Genomic DNA, 19,597 nt, shown 5'->3' on the forward strand with positions numbered 1-19,597 from the left:
TCTTTAAACGTTTAAAATGTCCTTTTAAAAATTCCAATTAGACATTGTTTACCACTAAATGATCCGTTACCGAAAGGGAAAATTATATAGATTATATATTTGACTCGAAAATGTATCATGATATTAGTTGATTGAAAAATTGTAGTCTAACCGTATGCTATCTTAACCTAATCTACATAAAATTAACACTGTTTTATTATTTAGCCCAACAAAACTTACCTATTTCTTGTTCTTGAATCTAGATGACAATTAATTTGTTATATTGTGATATAATTTGCCAATTAAGCGAATTGTTTATGACTGCGTTGTTGTTATTTTGGTTCTCTTTCAAGGGGTTGAGGCTGCTATTGAGGCAAAGCCTTTGCAACGGCGCCTCTAGTTATCTTGCTTTGTAGTTTAGATTTGAGTTTATTATATTAATTTATCTCTTCCACACCATGAATAGAATTTCTTTCTTCTTTTCTCTATTTCTTTCAATAATTATAAGTGATCCAACTGTTTTTAACCCTTTGTAAGTAAAGTAAGTTATCGATCTATTAATTCATGTATTTCTTTTCTATACTCAGGCAAAATAAAGGGTTAAATCATTTCCGATATTTTCACAAAAATTACAGCTTACAAGACCCATTTGTATTATTACTGTATTATTTTTAACGTATTTGTTCTGATGCAAGTGTATATGTATTGCGATAATATATTTGTTCTTGTTTAATTTATGCATTTCACTTCCTGAGCTCACTTTACTTTCTAATTCTGCTTTCCAGTTTTAGTATCCCTCTTTATGGTTTCTGATTTTATTTCCTATTTATCATTTTATTTATATCGACGCAAAGGGCCCATGTTAAATCTTTCCAGTCGTCTCTATCTTGAGCTTTTAAATCTTGACCTTCTAAATCAATACTTCTCCATTCATCGTCTCATACCTCACGCTTCATAGTCCTCAATCATGTAGGCCTAGATCTTCCAACTCTTCCCAAACCATCTCCATCTACCCCTCACCATGATCTCATCCACATGATTTATTAGTGATTAATAATTTTCGGAGTACTAATTTAATTTAAAAAACATACTCCTCCATTGATACTCTGTCGATCTGTCTACACTCTACAACTTGATATGTGATAATATGTATACTTGGAGAATACCTGCATCAACACTCGTGCCTCTGTACCTGATATTCTATTCATTGTTTTGTTAATTGGTAATGAATTAAGACTAAATTCTTGAAATGTTTGCTGCAAAAAAAATACCGTGTTTGGTTTCAAATAAAACAGGATGGGCAGGAGATTATAATTGTGCATTTGATGTACCTGATATTCTATTCATTGTTTTGTTAATTGGTAATGAATTAAGACTAAATTCTTGAAATGTTTGCTGCAGAAAAAATACCGTGTTTGGTTTCAAATAAAACAGGATGGGCAGGAGATTACAATTGTGCATTTGATTGAATGATTCTGATCTTTATTGAATAGTAATTAACTATTAATTGAAGCACATTGGATTTTCAAAATTGACAGAAATCAGTCATGCTGGGTGTCAAACGAGGGAAGAGAGCTCAGTGTCATATAAAACACAACGATATAATGATTTTCGAATTTCTTCGCCGCCATAGGTCAGTAACATTACACTTCATCCTGTAATAGTTCATTTGAACTAGTTTTCCTGAAGTGGAGCAATGAAGTAATAATAATAATAGTAATAATAATAATAATAATAATAATAATAATAATAATAATGATAATAATAATAATAATAATAATAATAATAATAATAATACCAGGCAAACAGCTCTTTTTAGTGACTTATTTCATCTCTTTATGATCCTTGTTATTTTTCACAGAGCCACGACAGCCACAACATTGAACAACTCGGCTGCGGTCAGTTGAAGACAAGTACCTGGATATCAATAAATTTAGTGCATATTGATCTTGGTGCTATATAAAGGCTGTTGACGTTTTTTGGTAAGACTCTTTGTTCACATACAATTTGTAGCAGTTCCTTGTGATCAATTATTGGGCATTGTAGGTAGCATAAGTTGCCATTGTTCGATAGCTCAAAATACTGAAGTGAATACCTGTTTTCCCAGTAAGATTGGATAAAGGAATGATTTTCTTGGCATAATACCCGATAATCACCATATTCGTTTAAAACATAAAAGTATGCCAAAATAACAATTCTGTTATCCACTGTGAGTTATTAGCAACATAAGTAAATTTACCAAAATTATTGTAGGGATTCTTTGGTAAATTTGTATTGCATTACAGGGTGTGATTCCAAACAGTAATACAGTACACTACAATGAAACCGACACTTCCATTTAATCCTAATGAATGTAGATCATTGTTCCCTTAACTATGGAGCTTTTCTGTGACCCCTTTAGGGATTTATGTAGTTGGTTCGTACAGTCGTAAAATATATTATTGTTATTATTTGGATATATGTATTTGGTTGGTACAGTCGTAAAACTTTATTATTATTATTATTATTATTATTATTATTATTATTATTATTATTATTATTATTATTATTTGCTAAGCTTCAACCCTAGTTGAAAAAGCAAGATTCTATAAACCCAGGGGCTCCTATGGGGAAAATAGCTCGGTGAGGAACTATAAAAAAGTTTAACATAAGAGGAAGAGAAATAAGATAGAATAGCATGCCAGAGTGTACCCTCTAGTATTCTCTGGGGCAAAATATAGTTTGGCGTTTCCTCGTCAGGAGGAAGGGCAGTTGGGAAGCAAACACAAGGTTGAGACTTGGTTGAAGAAGGGTAAGTTAAGGATATGGTGGTTTAAGAGTGGCTCCAGGGGATGTAATCCCTCGGGGACCACAGCTCCTAGGGTAGGTTAGGCGAGGAACGAAGGTCAGGTGGTGTTTTAGTGTTTGTTTACCTTATAAAATTGTTTTTTCATTCATAACTTTTGGAATGTTTAAGAAATATAGGCGTCCCCCAATTATTTGTCTCAGAGCATCATGAACATTTCTTATTTTTTTCCAATAGAAATATTGTACTATAGTAAATATTTACTCACATTTTAATTACATACCCTGTGTCCCAACTAACTTTGCAATGGCATGTCTATACAAAACTTATTTTGCACTTCCTCTGCAGTTTAGATAACTAGACTGTAGTCGAAAACCCTTATAAATGCTTTGTTCTTCCTACCGGAGCAAAGTTGCACATCTATGACTTACGAGTGCATTTGATGTTTATTAATTTTATTTTATTCTATATATTGATTGCCAAGTTACTTAGAAGACAGGTTACAGGTTTTTGGGAATTTACACAATTAGATTACCTTTCCAACTCTGGGTCCTGTCAAACTACTTGGCACTACTGTATATGCTTAACTTTTTTTTTAATAGGTTACTAGTACTATGTGGTATACAAACCCTCATCTGGTAATTGAGGAGATTGATTTAGCGCGAGCTGGAGTTGGTTGTTATCAAAGTTGATTAAATTTTGGTTATCAAGCTAGTGAGGATGCGAGGCAAGTGCTGTAACCCTGACTCCTTTCCACTCGGATAGCCTTCACTTGTGATTCTAGCCGGTGACTCGTAGACATGTATATTAAGTTCCTAGGAATGGTAAAAGACACCAGATTAGGAAGTCTTTCCGTTTGAGAGCAACAGAGAGACTGAGGATGGTGTTAGGCCCCTTCTTACTACTAGTCTCTCTACCAGCACATTTGTGATTCCATCTAATAGGCCACCAGTCTTTTGGAACTCCCGGTGAACCGCACTTGGAGTACACTTGGACCCAGCAAGGTTCCAGCGGACCTTCCGGACTAGAGCAAAAGAGAGATCAGAAGCAGTGGACTCAGGTGGTAGACTTTCTCTCCCTCCCCAGGTACGGGATGCATCAAGAGAAGTGGGTGGGGGGCACCTTCTGTGACATCTCTCAGCCTCCGGGCTCTGGTCTAAGTCCGAAGGAACCTGGCACATAATCCTCCAGTTTGAGGGTAGCCTTTTTGGCCCTGCAACAGTTTCATCACCTTCGGGCAGTTTACTCTGTGGTGTTGATGAGCAACATCCGACCCAACCACGGTGGTGTCTTACGTAGCAAGCAAGGCATTGCCTTTTTAGCACCTTTGCCATCTAACAGTGAAGATGCTAAGATGGACTGAAGACGACTCGGGGTCCCTAACAGCTCGCTTCATTCCGGACAGAAGGAATTTTCTCGCAGACATACTAAGCAGAACGACTCGGGTAGTGGGCTCCAAGTGATGTACTGTAGTTAGCCAACAAAGTGATTACTTTGGGGTTTCCCCCGACTGGAGATCGGTGTGCAACATCTCTGAACAGCAAGCTCTTACTGTACAGCTCTCCGGTATCAAATCCCCTGCAGGATGCATTTCAACAACAGTGGGACAACATTGAGGTCTACATATGTCCCCCATTTTGCCTGACTAGATAGAGCACTCGACAAGGGAAGTGCTTCCGCTAGCTAAGCTATGACCATTGTAGCGCCGCTATGGCATCACAATTAATGGATCCAGGACCTTCTTCAACTGCTAGCAGAAGTCCCGAGAGAACTCCCTCCACATCACAATCTACTCAGATAACCATGCGTAAGAGCTACCACAAAGCCGTAGAGTTCCTACTTTTCGCCGGAAGCTTTTCCAGCATTGCCTCGTGAAGAGAGACTACGTTGTAGAAAAGATGTCCGGATACCTCTGAGAATCTTTAGCTGCAGTGTACCAGGCAAAGTAGGCAGTCTTCTGTAGTTCAGGACGTGGAAGGGGCATCTCTCCTTTAGATGCCACTATTCCAGCAATAGAGGTTGTTGTGTACCATCGGAAGGAAGAAACTCCTTTCAGTCTCAGTAGTGAAAGGCTATCGTTCGGCCTTGAGCTTCACCTTTAGATTGAAAAGTTAATCCTTCATTATTTTTGGAGTTCTCTCTCCTCATACTGTACGTAGTTGCGAGCTTACCTGCCCTCATTCAGAAGTTAGACCACCTCCATGAAATGTGGTTAATGTTGTTTAGTCTCTAAAGGAGCTCCCTACAAACTGTTAAGCCAGACATCAGATTTTCACTTGACCCTAAACGGATGAACTTCTTGGTCTTTCTTACAAGGTTTCTTCTACCCAGCGTGATGGAGATGGGTGATCCTCGGCTTCGTCCTTGGGCTTATCGCAAGACCCAAGATCTGGCAGTAACTGATTCTAGATTCGGACCCTTCTGGACTGAGAATTGCCGTAATGTAACTGATGACCCAGATCAGCGACTACTATGCCCACCTAGCTCCTAGGTGTGACCTCAAACAAACAAAAAGAGCTTGTCCTATGTGAACGTATTGTTTAGCAACACGAGGAAGCTTAAAAGGAGAATCGCAATTATTTCAATCTGCATGGATTTGCAAGGCCTTAGACCTGGCCCTGAAACCTGATTCTTCTCAGTAGACATGGAAACCTTAAGAGTCTAGGGGCATTATTATGTCTTTAGCAGTCAAGGAAAACTACTCCGTGGTGTATGACCTTTTAGTGGGCGTGTGGAAGCATCAGACGACCTTCACCGCCTATTACTTGCAATGATGTACTCCACAGGAACATGGAGATGTTCTCTATCGGACCTTTGATGGCTCTACAACAAATGTATTAAACACTTCTGGACAAGTAGCAGATTGTGGAGGGCCGAGGTTACCCGGAATCAAGTCTGGGATGAATGATATGGACAGGCCCCTTCTTTCTTTCATCTTCCTTTCTTGTGGGGAACAGCACCTATGATACTCTGCAAACTGGCCTCCACTGTTTGCAGTTAATAACCATTTCCTTTGTGTAACCTGGTATAGAATTATATACTTGTTACATCCCCATTCCCCTTTGAGAGGTGGGATTTAGATAACCTCTATGGTTGGTTTAAAGAATCCTAAGACTTCTGAGGATTCTTATCTAGATGAGTCACATTGCTAGTATTACACAATCGCACTAATTGCTCCAGCCGCTAAAGCGTACTATTGCACAGTTTTAGTGAGGTGTCAGGGTTTCTTATTTAGGCATGCATAGCATGGTGGGAAACCTCGGGTCAAAAACCAACCAGTTGGTTAGGACTTCCATCAATCTTAGGAGCGAGTCTTCCCTAACAAAAAGCGAAAGGGTTTGTATTAGTGTTGGAAAAAATAACAAATGTACTGTAAAGTAATTTTATATTTTAACTAACGATATAAACCTTGAGCTCTTTATACAAATTTGTCCTGACATCACCTTTCCCCTTGCAAGTCTTGCCTGCAATAATCAGAAGTGATAAGACAGCACAGATGTGTGTGTGAGCAGGGTAACCGGTACTACCCTCTACCCCCCTGCAAACTAGCAGTGGAGTAGTTATACTTCGTTAAAAGTTTTATGGCTGGTTTTCCAGCATTGCCAAAAGTATATTCCCTAATAAAGAGTTCAAGATATGTATCACTAGGAAAAATACAAATTGATTTAAATTTGTTCTTGTGTCTCTTAAATGGACCTGCTCAAACTTTGGTTAGCCCCGGTGAAGCTAGTAGGAAAACCGCATATCTTTTTCTGTTGCTAATCATTCTGATGGATAGCAGGTGATCTCCATTACCTTGGTTCAGGAGTTCATGGCCAGGACCTAGAATCCAACTAGTCATGACTTCAGTCCTTCCTTTCCTCCCTACAAAGATGATTAGCAGGGTCAAGAATGACTTGCTTTCCCATTTGGGATGGGGAGACACTATGATTCCTCCTTCAGTAAAGAAGGGATGGGAGATCCAGAAACTGTTTTGTACTGGCATCATGGAACAGTTGGACATGTGCTCTCACAAGGGGATGAGAGACCCACCTTGGATGGAATCACACAAAGCCAGAGTATTGCATTGACCATAACCTTGAGGAAGAACCTGTTAGTAGCACAAGTGCTCAAGGCTGGAGTCTGGACTTGCCAGGAAACCTTCACAGCCCACTTTCTATGGGTGTATACTCACAAGTCTTTAGTTTTCATTGTGACATTTCGTAGCTGTCCAGCAGGTTGTTTAGTTTACCTAGCTCCTTATGGGACAAGAAGCATCTCATCTCGTCTAAGAGAAGTCACAATGTTAGTCTGGAATGAAAGGTGAAGTGTCTGGCCCTTTCCCTCCCCCTCCCTTGGGGTGCAGCATTCGTATCATAATCTGCATGTTCAGATGTTAATGCGGATGGGCTACCATACCAAGCAAAAATTCTATACAAGTCTGATAAAGAAATATCTTCCCCATCCTCCACACAAGGAGGAGGATGGTTAGAATGTAGGACCAATTATGTTTAAATGGCCATACATCGTGGCTATATATTTGGAGCACTGTGGGTAAGGAAGTTAAGTTTTGCTGGGTTCCAGCTCTTGTGGGTGTGCCAGGAAATGAAGAGGCAGACAAATTAGCTAAAGAGGCAGCAGACAAATTACTTCATGGAAGATATCTTCTACCATGTAATAACTTTTTGCCTTGTATCAAAAAATCCCCGGGTGATACTGTATATGGCAGCTACTGGAATTCTGTTGATCAGCGTAAGATGAGAGGTCCCAAATGCTATACCTCTATGGAATTATAGTAGTATGCCCATAAGGTGGAAAACTGCCCTCTGTTGTCTTAGAATGGGGCACACACACGTTTTACATGAAAGTTCCTGATGACTGGTAATTATCAGCCATTGTGTGATGATTAAGTGGTTCCCTTAACTGTTAGACATTTACTGATTGAATGTCCCAGTCTTGTGGACATCGGAGACCGATTCCTCTCTGAAGCTATTAATGAGGATGGCAGGTACATCCTCACCAAAATTCTTGGAGACGTTTTTCATATGGGGCTAGTGGCATTTTTAGGTTTGTATTGGAAGCTGGCCTTTTAAAAGATATACTGTATTAAGTTGTTCCGTAACTGAAATACAAACCACGCTATTTAATATGGGTAATTACTTTCGGCGTAGCTGAAATGACGAGCCTTTAGAATCTTAACGAGGGTTTACAACCCCACCGCTAGTTAGCGGGGGGTAGGGAGGGGTAGCTTGCTACCCCTGCCCCCCCCCCCCCCCTCACACACACCTGTGCTGAGTTCACTTTGCTCTCGGCTTGGGTGCTAGACGGACCTGTCCGCTGTCACCCTCGCCTACACTGACAGCCATTAGTCTTTGTTTGCTTTTTCTTTTTGACAGTGTGTTTGGAAGTTGGCCTCTGTGATGTGAAAGTGCCCCGGTTTACATGACAGCCCTTGTGTAACTTATGTGTCGGCGGTCGACACGGACCCACACACCTTGTGTCCTTACTGTGGGGGCCCACGGTGTGATAGAGTTAATGTATGTGGTGAGTGCAGGGAGTGGTCTACCTCCCAGTGGAAGAGGTTTTCCCGGCGCCGGAAGAAGTAGTCCAAGTGGGATATTTCTCCTTCAAGGGTTTCCTTGAAGAGAGAAAATCCCAAGGACTCTTCCTCCGTAGCCCAAACCTCCTCCGAAGCTCCCACTCGATCGGTTTCTTCCGAGAGGCCGTCGAGTGGTAGCATAGGCCGCATTTCTGTTGACCGATCTCAGGGTTTGGGAGAGGGAGTTGCCTCCCATAGCGAGGCAGCCCCTCCTCCTCCCCCGGGGGAGGTTTTAAATATATCATCTAATGTAAATGTTTCTAATAATGATCTGTTGCAGCTTTAGGCTTCCTTGGGGCTTCAGGGCTCGCCCTCCAAGGAAGCCCTGTTTGACATAATCAGGTTAGGAGCAGCTGTCAAACAGTCGCCGACTTTAGCAGAGGTTGATCCTCTGTCTATCGTCGACGTTGTTGTGGCAGAGGCTTCTGATGAGTTGTTTCAAACCTCTGCTCCTGAAGTTGTTGATGTAGCTGAAGGCTTAGTTCCCCCCTCCGAACATCCTTTGAGGGAGGAACAAAGTCCAACGGTCTCTCCTGCAGGTGATTTTCCCCCTCGGGGGAGTTCACTGACAGAGACTCCTCTTCGGAGGATTGCTGACGGTCAGCCTGCTGCCCCCAGAGGGCGTATAAGGCGTAAAGCTCGCCTTCCCTTTCGCCGTACAGGCCTTCCTTCACCTCACAAGGGTGTTAGGAGGCGCCTCTTCGGTTCGTCATCGCCGCAGTCCGCCGCAGAGGAACCTTGCCATCGTTCACAGACCGTTCCAGCTGCATCCCTGGACCTCTCTGCAGATCGTTCGCGATCTCCTTCACCTGCCAGACCTGCTGACCTGCCGTCGCCATTCCTGGCCGCTCATGCGGTGTGGGCGCCCACGCATCCTGTTATCAAAGGGGCAACGGTCCCTTCGGGGCAAAAGGGACTTTCTCCCATTGTGTCAAAGTCCCTTAAGCGCCAGGTATCCCCTGCGTGCCAATGTTCTCCTGCGCGCAAGCGCGCTCCAGTTGCTGTTCCGGAGACAACGCACCAACGATCATCAGTTCCAGAGACAAGGCGCCAGCGCTCACCTGCGCGCCAACGATCTCCTGTGCGCCAGTGCTCACCTGCGCGCCATGCGCGCTCACGATCTCCTGCGTGCCCATGATCTCCTGCGCGCCAGCGCTCGCCTGTGCGCCAACGATCTCCTGCGTGCCCACGGTATTCGGATCTGGGCACAGGAGGGAAAATAACTTCTTCCCCTGCTTGCCAGCGCTCTCCAACGTGCCATCAAACACAGACGCGCCATCGGACCCCGCCTGCTCGCCATCCTTCACCTATGCGCCGTCGCGCGCAGTCACCAACGCGCGCCCACGCGCATCCTGCGTGTTCTCCAGCTGCCGATGTGCGCCCTCTCGCGCAAGGGATATATCCCCTGCGCACGCACGCCCAACGTTATCGCCCTCACGGGCTCATCGGGATCCTGCGCGTGAGCAATCGCCTCCGCGCGCGCGAACGCTTATCCAGTCTACTGCGCGCCCTCTACATTCTCCAGAACGCTTCCCTGCACGCCATCGATCGCCTGCATGCCAGCGCGCTCCGTTGCTCGCCCGCGCGCCATCGCTCGCCCGCGCTCAACCCAGGCAAAATCCCATCGCGTGATTCCCAGTGCAAGGCTGCAGGACCACACGCGACCAGGTCATCGTGACCCCCCCCCCCGCCAGCGCAGACCAGCGCGCTCGCCGGAGGGAGGGAGAACGCCGGGTAGGTCCAGGAACTTTCCTTCTTTTTCTTTTGTTTTGGTTTCTACTCCTAGGAATCGAACGATCCCCTTCTTTCCAGAGGGAGTCTCTGACAGCGCTGCTGTCAGTAAGCAGCCCTGGTTTGGGTCCCTTGCCAGAGCTGTCATGCAGGCCTTTAAGCCCGCTTTCTCTGAGCTGGGCCTCAAATCAGTGGCAGTTTAGACCACCCTGAAGAGGAAGAGAGGAGTAGATGACGTGGTGACTTCTCCAAGGGCTAAGCTGGCTCCTTGGAAGTCTTTGAGGAAGGCTCCCCCCCCCCAGACTTTCTCTCCTTCCCCTTCAGACGAGGATTTCCCGTCCTCAGGGGATTCACGTGAGGTGAGGCGTTCTCCCATCGCACCAATGGGAGAAACCCCACCTCGCGTAGAGAAGTTTTCTCGGGTAGGGGTGGAGAAGAGCCTCCTGCCATCGCTGTTGGAGTCCTGTATCCCTCCCAGGAGGGAGTCGAAGGACTCTTAAGACTGTCCCAAAGTCGTCCTCTAGGATGAGACCAGAGCCAGCCAAATCCGCAGAGAACGTCCACGAGTCCCCCCAAGAAGAGCCTTTGGGGACAGGAGACTTTGCTGCCAGTCCTTCAGGAGGAGAGCTACAGGAGTCAGAGCATGCGTTCTGGCAGGTTCTGACCCTGATGAGGAATCTCAACGGGTTCGCGGATCCTGAGATTCCCCCTCGAGAGGGCAGGGACACGGTCGTGGGCCGAGTCTTTGGTGCTCAAAAACCCCACTAAGGCCAGTGCGGCTTTGCCTTGGTCCCAAGGGGTTAAGAGTACCAGAGATAAGGTTGAGGGCCAGCTCTCAGAGCTTGCCTCCTCCAGCCGTTCCAGCGCCGGCATCAAACTCCTCTCACCTCCTCGTGTCCATCAGAGGAGGTACTTTGAGATCATGGAGGAGTCTTGTTTAGCTCTTCCCTTACACCTCTCTGTGGAAGAGCTTACCAGGGGAGTCCCTCTAGAGAGAGACTACAACCGGCAAGTGTCTTTCTCGGCTACGGAGATCCTCAGTCAGGAGAAGGTGGCGAAGTGTGCCATGCAGGCAACTTCGTGACTGGACATCTGGCTAGGGTCTCTCGGCATCCTGTTACGATCCGAGGACCTGTCCAAGGAGAGTACCAGGAAGGCCTTGGAGACCTTCCTTCTTTCAGGCACTCGTACCATCGAGTTTCTAGCCCACCAAGTCTCGAACTTGTGGGCTAATTCCATCTTGAAGCGTCGAGATGCGGTGTCTGAGAGATTCCACACAAAGGTCCCCAGGACCGGGGTCAGCAGGCTCAGACATTCTTCCATCTTGGGGAGGAATTTGTTTGAGCCTAAAGACGTGGAACAGGCGGCTGAGAGGTGGAGGAAGTCCAACCAGGACTCTCTCCTACATAGGGCTCTAACATCGAAGCCCTATAAACCTCCAGCACCTCAACAACCTCGCCCGTCCAAGACAATGAAACCGGCAGTGGCAGCAAAGACAACGGTGTCGAAGTCCTTTCCTGTCAAAGACAGGAAAGGCAAAAAGTCCTCCAGGGGAGGGAAAAATCCTAGAGGGAGTGGCCGAGGCTGCAAACGCTAGGATTGGCAGTCCCCCTGCATGTCCACCAGTGGGGGGATGCCTACAAAGTTGTGCAGACAGGTGGCAGCTACTCGGGGCCGATTCCTGGACAATTTCCGTAATCAGTCAGGGATATCGCGTCCCGTTCACAACATCTCTACCTCCCCTGACAGCGAATTCAGTGTCGTTGAGCTCCCTTGCCATGGGGTCGGCAAGGGGGCAAGCCCTTCGGGCAGAAATCGAGACCGTGTTGAAGAAGGGCGCTCGCCAAGAGGTCGTCGACGGGTCCCCAGGCTTCTTCAGTCGATTCTTTCTTGTAAGGAAGGCGTCTGGAGGCTGGAGACGAGTCATCGACCTCTCGGCTCTGAACAGGTTTGTCAAGCAGACCCCGTTCAGCATGGAGATGGCAGACACGGTCAGACTTGCAGTGAGACCGCAAGACTTCATGTGTATACTGGACCGGAAGGACGCGTACCTCCAGATCCCAGTCAATCCGTCTTCCATGAAGTACTTAAGATTCAGCCTAGACAACAAGATCTACCAGTTCAAGGTGCCGTGTTTCGGTCTCTCCTCAGCACCTCAGGTTTTCACCAGAGTGTTCACCCTGATATCATCGTGAGCACACAGGATCAGCATCCGTCTCCTCCGTTATCTGGACGACTGGCTGATCTTAGCAGACTCGGAGTCAACCCTTCTTCGACACCGAGACAAACTTCTGGGACTTTGCCAAGATCTGGGGATCATGGTAAATCTCGAGAAGTCTTCTCTGCTTCCTACTCAAAGACTGGTATATCTAGGCATGATCTTAGACACCAATCTCCACAAAGCCTTCCCATCAGACGACAGGATAGCAAGGCTGAAGAGGGTCGCGAATCCTTTCCTCAGACGAGACGAACTCCCAGCCCAATCGTGGTTATGTCTCCTCGGTCACCTTTCTTCTCTGGCCTGTCTAGTTCCCAATGGTCGCCTCAGAATGAGATCTCTGCAATGGCGACTCGAGTCTCGGTGGAATCAAGGACACGATTCCCCGGACGTCATTGTCCCTATGGGTCCTGCGGAACGGACGGACCTTCAGTGGTGGGTGACAGACGAGAACCTACGAAAGGGAGTAGATCTTCTCGTCCTCCCCCCGGATTTGATGCTGTTCTCGGACGCCTTAAAAAAAGGGTGGGGGGCCCACGTTCTGAACCACAGGACCTCAGGCCTGTGGTCAGAATCAGAAAAGTGCCTCCATATAAATCTGCTGGAAATGAAGGCCGTATTCCTGGCCCTTCAACAGTTCCAACAATACCTGGCGGGTCACTCTGTGGTGCTGATGAGCGACAACAACACAGTAGTGGCTTACATCAAGAAGGAGGGAGGTACCTTTTTGGAGCAGCTATCCCATCTCGCAGTAGAGATACTGAGATGGACCGAAGTCCACTCGATTCCACTATCGGCTCGCTTCATTCCAGGCAAGAGGAATGTGCTCGCCGACAGTCTGAGCAGAGCGTCTCAGATAGTGAGTACCGAGTGATCTTTGGATCGTCTAGTAGCCTTTGTGGAGTTCCCCGACTGTGGATCTGTTTGCTACAGCTTTGAACTTCAAGCTCCCGCTGTACTGCTCCCCAGTCCCGGACCCCAAGGCACTCTGGAAAGATGCCTTCCAACAACGGTAAGACAACATCGATGTTTACGCCTTTCCCCCGTTCTGTCTGATGAGGAGGGAACTCAACAAGACCAGAATATCAGTCAATCTCTCGATGACCCTTATAGCTCCGCTATGGCATCATGCGGAATGGTTTCCAGACCTTCTGCATCTCCTAACGTAACTCCCTAGAGAACTCCCTCCACGACACGAGCTACTCAAACAACCACACGCCATCTTTCACAAAGCCGTAGCTTCGCTTCGGCTTCACGCCTGGAGACTATGCAGCATCTCCTCGCAGAGAGAGAATTTTCGCAGCAAGTTGCAAAAAGGATGTCTGGACACCTTCGAAAGTCATCCGCAGGGGTCTACCAGGCAAAGGGGAGAATTTTCTGTGGTTGGTGTCGTGGAAGGGGTATCTCTCCACTCGATGCCACTATTCCAGCAATAGCGGAGTTCTTTGTGTATTTGCGAGAAGAAATGCGCCTTTCAGTCTCGGCAGTGAAAGGCTATCGCTCAGCCTTAAGTCTTGCCTTCAGGCTCAAAGGAGTGGACATTTCTTCTTCGCTGGAACTTTCCCTACTCATACGAAGTTATGAACTTACCTGCCCTCAGTCAGAAGTGAGACCTCCTCCATGGAATGTGGTTCGAGTTCTCAGGTCTCTTAAGAGACCTCCCCTCGAACCATTACGCCAGGCTTCAGATCGCCACCCGACTTGGAAGACGGTGTTCCTACTTGCTTTGGCTTCGGCCAAGCGAGTCGGTGAACTTCATGGTCTCTCGTATGACATCGCCCATTCAAGGGGATGGGGGGAGGTAACGTTCAGATTCGTCCCTGAGTTTGTTGCTAAGACTCTGAATCCAGGAGTGCCGGACCCTCAGTTTGACTCTTTCCGGATTTTGAGTCTTCGTTCTTTAACAGATGACCCAGACCATCTCCTACTGTGCCCAGTAAGGAGTCTGAGGCTCTATCTTAAGAGAACAGTTGCAGTTCTTCCTCACGTGCAAGCATTGTTTTTAAGCACTGGGAGGACAAAGAGGAAGGTTACCAAGAATACCATCTCAGCTTGGATTCGTAGGTTAATCCATCTGTCCCTGAATCCCGACCCTCCTCAGTCACGTCGCCCTAGAGCACATGATGTCAGGGGCATAGCTACGTCCCTGGCCTTCAAAAAGAACTACTCAGTGACGCAGGTTCTACAAGCAGGGGTGTGGAAGCGTCAGACGACCTTCACATCCCACTACCTGCAAGACGTGACCCACAGGAGGCTCGATAAGTTTTCTATTGGCCCTGTGGTGGCTGCACAACAGCTGGTTTAAAACCTCAAGCTCCTTAATGGACAAGTAGCAGAAGGTTGAGGGCATTGTTACACGGTTTTAGTCTGCATGAATGAAAAGGTATGTCTGGCCCTTATTCTTTTCTTCATCCTCCCCTCTTTTAGGGAAAGCAGCATCCCAGGTTCTCTGCACAGCTGACCTCAAACCACTGCAGGTAAACCATGTTCCCTTGTGTTCCTAGTATTAAGCTAATACTGTCACGTCCCCATACCCTGACGAGGTGGTATTGGGAGAGTCCTAGCCTTAAGTTTCCATCTAAAGGACTTCAGGTCAACCTCCTAGGACGAGTCACACTTTATTCCTTCACACGCAACTTATGTAGGCCACAGCCCTTGCAGAGCAATGTGCTTGCGAGGTGCATTGACTCCTTATTGTTGAGTGCCGATACAATCAGATACTGAGTCCCCGGGTAAAAAGCCAAAAGCCAGTAATGGCTGGGACTTACCACCCTACCTAAGGGTTGAGTCATCCATATTAAATAGCGTGGTTTGTATTTCAATTACGGAACAAATGACAAATTCGTAGGTAATTTGTATTTTTCCTAACTATACAAACCCTAGCTATTTAATCAAACTTGCCCGTCAGCCCTATCCCCTGTGAAGTCCTACCTCTAAGCAAAGAGAACTCAGCACAGGTGTGTGTGAGGGGGGGTTGGTAGCAAGCTACCCCTCCCTACCCCCCGCTAACTAGCGGTGGGGTAGTAAACCCTCGTTAAAATTCTAATGGCTCGTCATTTCAGCTACGCCGAAAGTAATTACCCATTTTTAAATATTTAACTTAGCCGGTGAATATATAATAGCTGAGCCTCTGGCGGCTCGACAGAAAAAACACACAAAAACTCGCGAGCGATCGCTATGAAGGTTGCGGGTGTGCCCACTAGCGCCAACTATCTGCCAGATACCGCATATACATGTAAACAGACCCAATTTTTCTCTGTCGGCCTTAACGACAAGACTTATCAATACTCGCTGTATAACCTGGAGTTTTCTCAACATATTTGGTGAAGTACTTCCTTTTGGTTTGAGCTTTCGCAGTGCAGGTGTTTTATCTTCAACTTAAATCTTGAACTCGTTTATGGATAGATTTAATTTTTGATGACTTTGGATTGTTTTTTGGACTTTCTTTGACTTTTAAATGGCCGACCCTTCCCTTAGTACGGAAGTGTGTTTTAGGCTTTTAGCAATTATCTTATCACGTTATAAATTGTTGTTATTAATTATAGATTTTCCTCTATATATTTTATATCTCAACCGCCTTTATTAGGCCTCTTCGATTAGCTTTCTATTTATAATAAACATCAAGATAAATTTTAATGATTTGTTTATATGCGACCTTTCCTATTCCTCCTCTAAACCGAGAGTAGGCGGTCCTAACTTGGAAACCGAAGTTAAACAACATTGAGCCCTTTCAATTGTAAATAACTTTTACAGAGCAAATGATTTAAAACTTATTAAATGAATATTTTTTAGTAGATATTTTATGAAAGATTTTCTTTGAATAGTCTTCGTACTGTTTCAAAGATGAACTAACGTTTAGTTTATTTATGCTACGCAGTTTGCGCTCTATCGTTACGATAGAGAGAGGAATCACGGTTTCACTTTGCAGAAAGAGTAAATCGATTCTGACGTTTTGTTCATTCTTCTTTCAAACTTAAATGTTTTAAATACTATTTTAAAGGAACTTGTTTATTGAAAAACCTTTCAGTTTTTTCCTTTGGTCAAATAACCTGTTTATTGACGAAAGGTAAGTGGGCTCTTCTCTTCGGTGCGAAATCAGGAGAGAGAGAGAGAGAGAGAGAGAGGAAGAGAGAACGTTCCGATCTTTATTCTCGTCCCAAGCGAGTAACGTTGTTCTCGAGTCAGTTTTTTTTTTTACTCTCGTCCCTAGTCTCTGTACGGGGAGAAAGGATAAAACGTTTTTAGTTTTTATTCTCGTCCCAAGGCACTGTACGGTGAGAGATTGAAAACGTAGTTTTGAATGAACTAGTGTTTAGTCTCCTTCCCAGCCACTGATCTTTTTATCTTAATATATGTTTACTGTTTTTTGCTTGTATTAATGTGCTTACATTATACGACTGATTTCGCAATTATAACCTTTTGATGAGGGTAGAATTGCGTGCTTCAGGTAGAAATTAGTTTTATTCATACCTAATGTGAATTGTTGTAAAATTCGATTTCAGTGAAGTAAGTGCAAAACAGAAAATCGTAGTGATAAAGTGATAATTGTGCAAAGTGTTATCAGTGTTGCGACCGAGGGTTCGTCTGTTCGTGCCTGTCGTTCGCCTAGTCCGAGACCTCTTGCAAGCTCCCAAGCCCAGGGGAGAAGTAATGTCGTACGACTTATGGGTTCGAGAGGACTTGATCAGCGAACAGACGTTCCCTCTATGGTTTCAGGCGTGTCTCATCAACACCGCCCCTACCATAAGACAAGCGAGACGATTTTCTCCTCGTCATCCGAAGGCTTTTCGCATAAGAAACCGTGGAACAAGGTTTCGAGGCCCTTTAAGCGAAAGTCAGTCCTTTCAGGACAGGTCCAGCGTCCTGGTTGTAAACATTAGGACAGCTCTGACCCTATGCAGTCATCGGAAGACTGCTCGCCGCCTAAACAAAAGCGTAACACAGGCTCCGAGAGAGTTTTTGTAGGCAAGGTTTTGCAGTCACAGACGTTACCCTCGTCTCTTACCGCAACCATTCCCGTTGATCCTAAAGGGGTTGTACGGCAAGACATGCAGAATAAGCTTGCCTCTCTTATGGAGGACTATTCTGTTGAGCAGGTTCACGATGATCCTCGCCGCTTAGCTGATCGAGATCTTGGCTGTCAGCCGCCCAAACGAGCCTTTGCTCGTCCTGTTGACATTGACATTACAAAGTCACGTCAATCGTGTTTTGTAGAGCCTCACTCGAGGCAGTCCCGTGTTGACTCTCAGCCACTTGTGGACGTTCAGCCGCTGCCGCTTGCTCTTGTTGACGTTCAGGACGTTCACCAACCAGCATAGTTGACTTGTTTTGACGTTGAGCGTCAAGCACCGCAGTCAAGAGTTGTTTTGACTGCTCAGTCTAAGCAGTCAAGGCAGTCTCGAGTTGATGTCGAACGTCCTCCCGCACCTGTTGTTGTTACTGGTCAGTCCTTTAAGCAGTTACATGACATAGCGTCCTTGACTGCTACTGTTGCTCCTTTGCATGTGGACTCTGCTTGTCAAGCATTGCCACCACGGCAGGTCTCTCCCTTGCTTGAGACTCGGCTATTGTTGGACAAGGTTCCTTCAGATGAGGAAGTTGCTGATCCCCCTCCTACTGATATTCCCTTGAGGACTCTGTCAGACGGAGAGGAGCCTAAAGCTGCTCGGCCCTCTATGGACTTTAAATAAATCGTGCTGATTTTTAAGGATCTTTGTCCGGATCTTTTTGTAACTGCTGCTCCTCGTTCGCCTAAATGTCAGAGTTTACACTAGGCCTAGCTACTTCGAAGCCGTTGTTTTATAAGCTAGTGCTCTCTCGCTCTTCTAAGAGAGCTTTACGTTTGCTAGGCGACTGGTTAATCACCAGGAGGAGTTTGGGGGAGACAGCCTTTGCTTTCCCTACTTTTAAGCTGGCTTATAGAGCGAGAGTCTGATATGACACGGGAGAAGTTCTCGGCTTGGGAGTTCCTGCCTCTGCCCAGATAGACTTCTCAAACCTCATAGACTCTCCCTGGCGCCTGGCCATGAGACGCTCCAAGATTTTATGGTCGACTTCAGAGCTAGACCATCTCCTGTTAGTTTTTTTTTGAGCGTTTGAAGTTTTGCTGTACAATTATGTCATGCATAAACAAGGCTTTCAGGGATGGCTTCAATGATCTGACAGCCACGTTCTCTGCAGGAACAAGTCCCTCAGGGATGGCTCCAATGATCTGGCAGCCATGTTCACTGCAGGAGTACGTAAGAGGCAAGTGCGCTCAATGTGTTCATTGTCAAGACAAACTTCACGATGAAGTCTACCGGGCTGTCTTGACAGCATTAATGGAAGGCGACTGGATGGTCTCTCTCGACCTTCAGGAGGCATACTTCCACATTCCTATACACCCGGATTCCCAACCGTTTCTGAGGTTTGTTTACAGGAATGTGGGGTACCAGTTTCGAGCCCTGTGCTTTGGCCTCAGTCCTGCTCCTCTCGTGTTTACGAGGCTCATGAGGAATGTGGCAAAATCCCTCCATCTATCGGGGATCCGAGCCTCCCTGTACTTGGACTACTGGCTTCCCAAAGCATCGTCCAGTCTTCGCTGTCTGCAGGATCTACATTGGACGTTGAGTCTGGCCAGGGAGTTGGGACTTTTGGTCAACCTAAAAGTCCCAACTGATCCCATCCCAGATTATTCTATATTTGGGGATGGAGATTCGCAGTCCAGTTTTTTTCGGGCTTTTCCGTCTGCCACCCGAATAGAACAAGCCCTGCTCGAAGTCCAACTAATGCTGAAAAGAGAACGTTTGTTCAGTCAGGAGTTGGAACAGTCTCGTAGGGACTCTCTCATCCCTGGAGCCGTTTGTCTCACTAGGGAGACTACACCTTCTGCCTCTCTGGTTCCATCTAGCCTCTCACTGGAACTAGGACAAGACGTTAGAGACGTTATCATTCCCAGTCTCCGAACCAGTAAAGGCATGCCTGAAATGGTGGGACAGCAATATCAGTCTGAGAGAGGGACTATCCCTAGCAGTCAAGAACCCAAACCACGTGTTGTTCTCAGACGCGTCGGATTTGGGCTGGGGTGCGACCCTGGACGGTCAGGAATGCTCGGGTCTGTGGACCTCAAGTCAGAAGAGCATGCACATCAACGGCAAGGAGCTATTAGCAGTCCACTTAGCCTTGATAATATTCGAAAGCTTCTTCGAAACTAAGTGGTAGAGGTCAACTCAGACAACACCACAGCTTTAGCGTACATCTCCAAGCAAGGAGGCACACACTCCTTCACGCTGCTCGAGATCGCAAGGGACCTTCTCTTATGGTCAAG

The 19,597-nt window shown here is 46.1% G+C and overlaps 2 protein-coding genes across 7 annotated transcripts in view; one reads left to right on the forward strand and one right to left on the reverse strand.

The window, feature by feature from the left end:
• The window catches only part of LOC137623091 (uncharacterized), a 46,414-nt gene extending 46,072 nt beyond the window's left edge, over positions 1 to 342 (reverse strand). Inside the window, exon 1 of one of the 2 annotated variants that reach the window (XM_068353746.1) lies at positions 220 to 342. The gene's annotated coding sequence lies outside the window, so the exon portion shown is untranslated. The remainder of the gene's footprint in view (positions 1 to 219) is intronic. The other variant, XM_068353747.1, reaches the window with a different exon arrangement.
• Positions 1 to 19,597, forward strand: part of LOC137623093 (cell adhesion molecule Dscam1-like) — a 317,782-nt gene that overhangs the window by 156,930 nt on the left and 141,255 nt on the right. The window lies entirely within an intron of this gene.

Source organism: Palaemon carinicauda, chromosome 30 (assembly GCF_036898095.1).
Source record: "Palaemon carinicauda isolate YSFRI2023 chromosome 30, ASM3689809v2, whole genome shotgun sequence".
Taxonomy (NCBI): domain Eukaryota; kingdom Metazoa; phylum Arthropoda; class Malacostraca; order Decapoda; family Palaemonidae; genus Palaemon; species Palaemon carinicauda.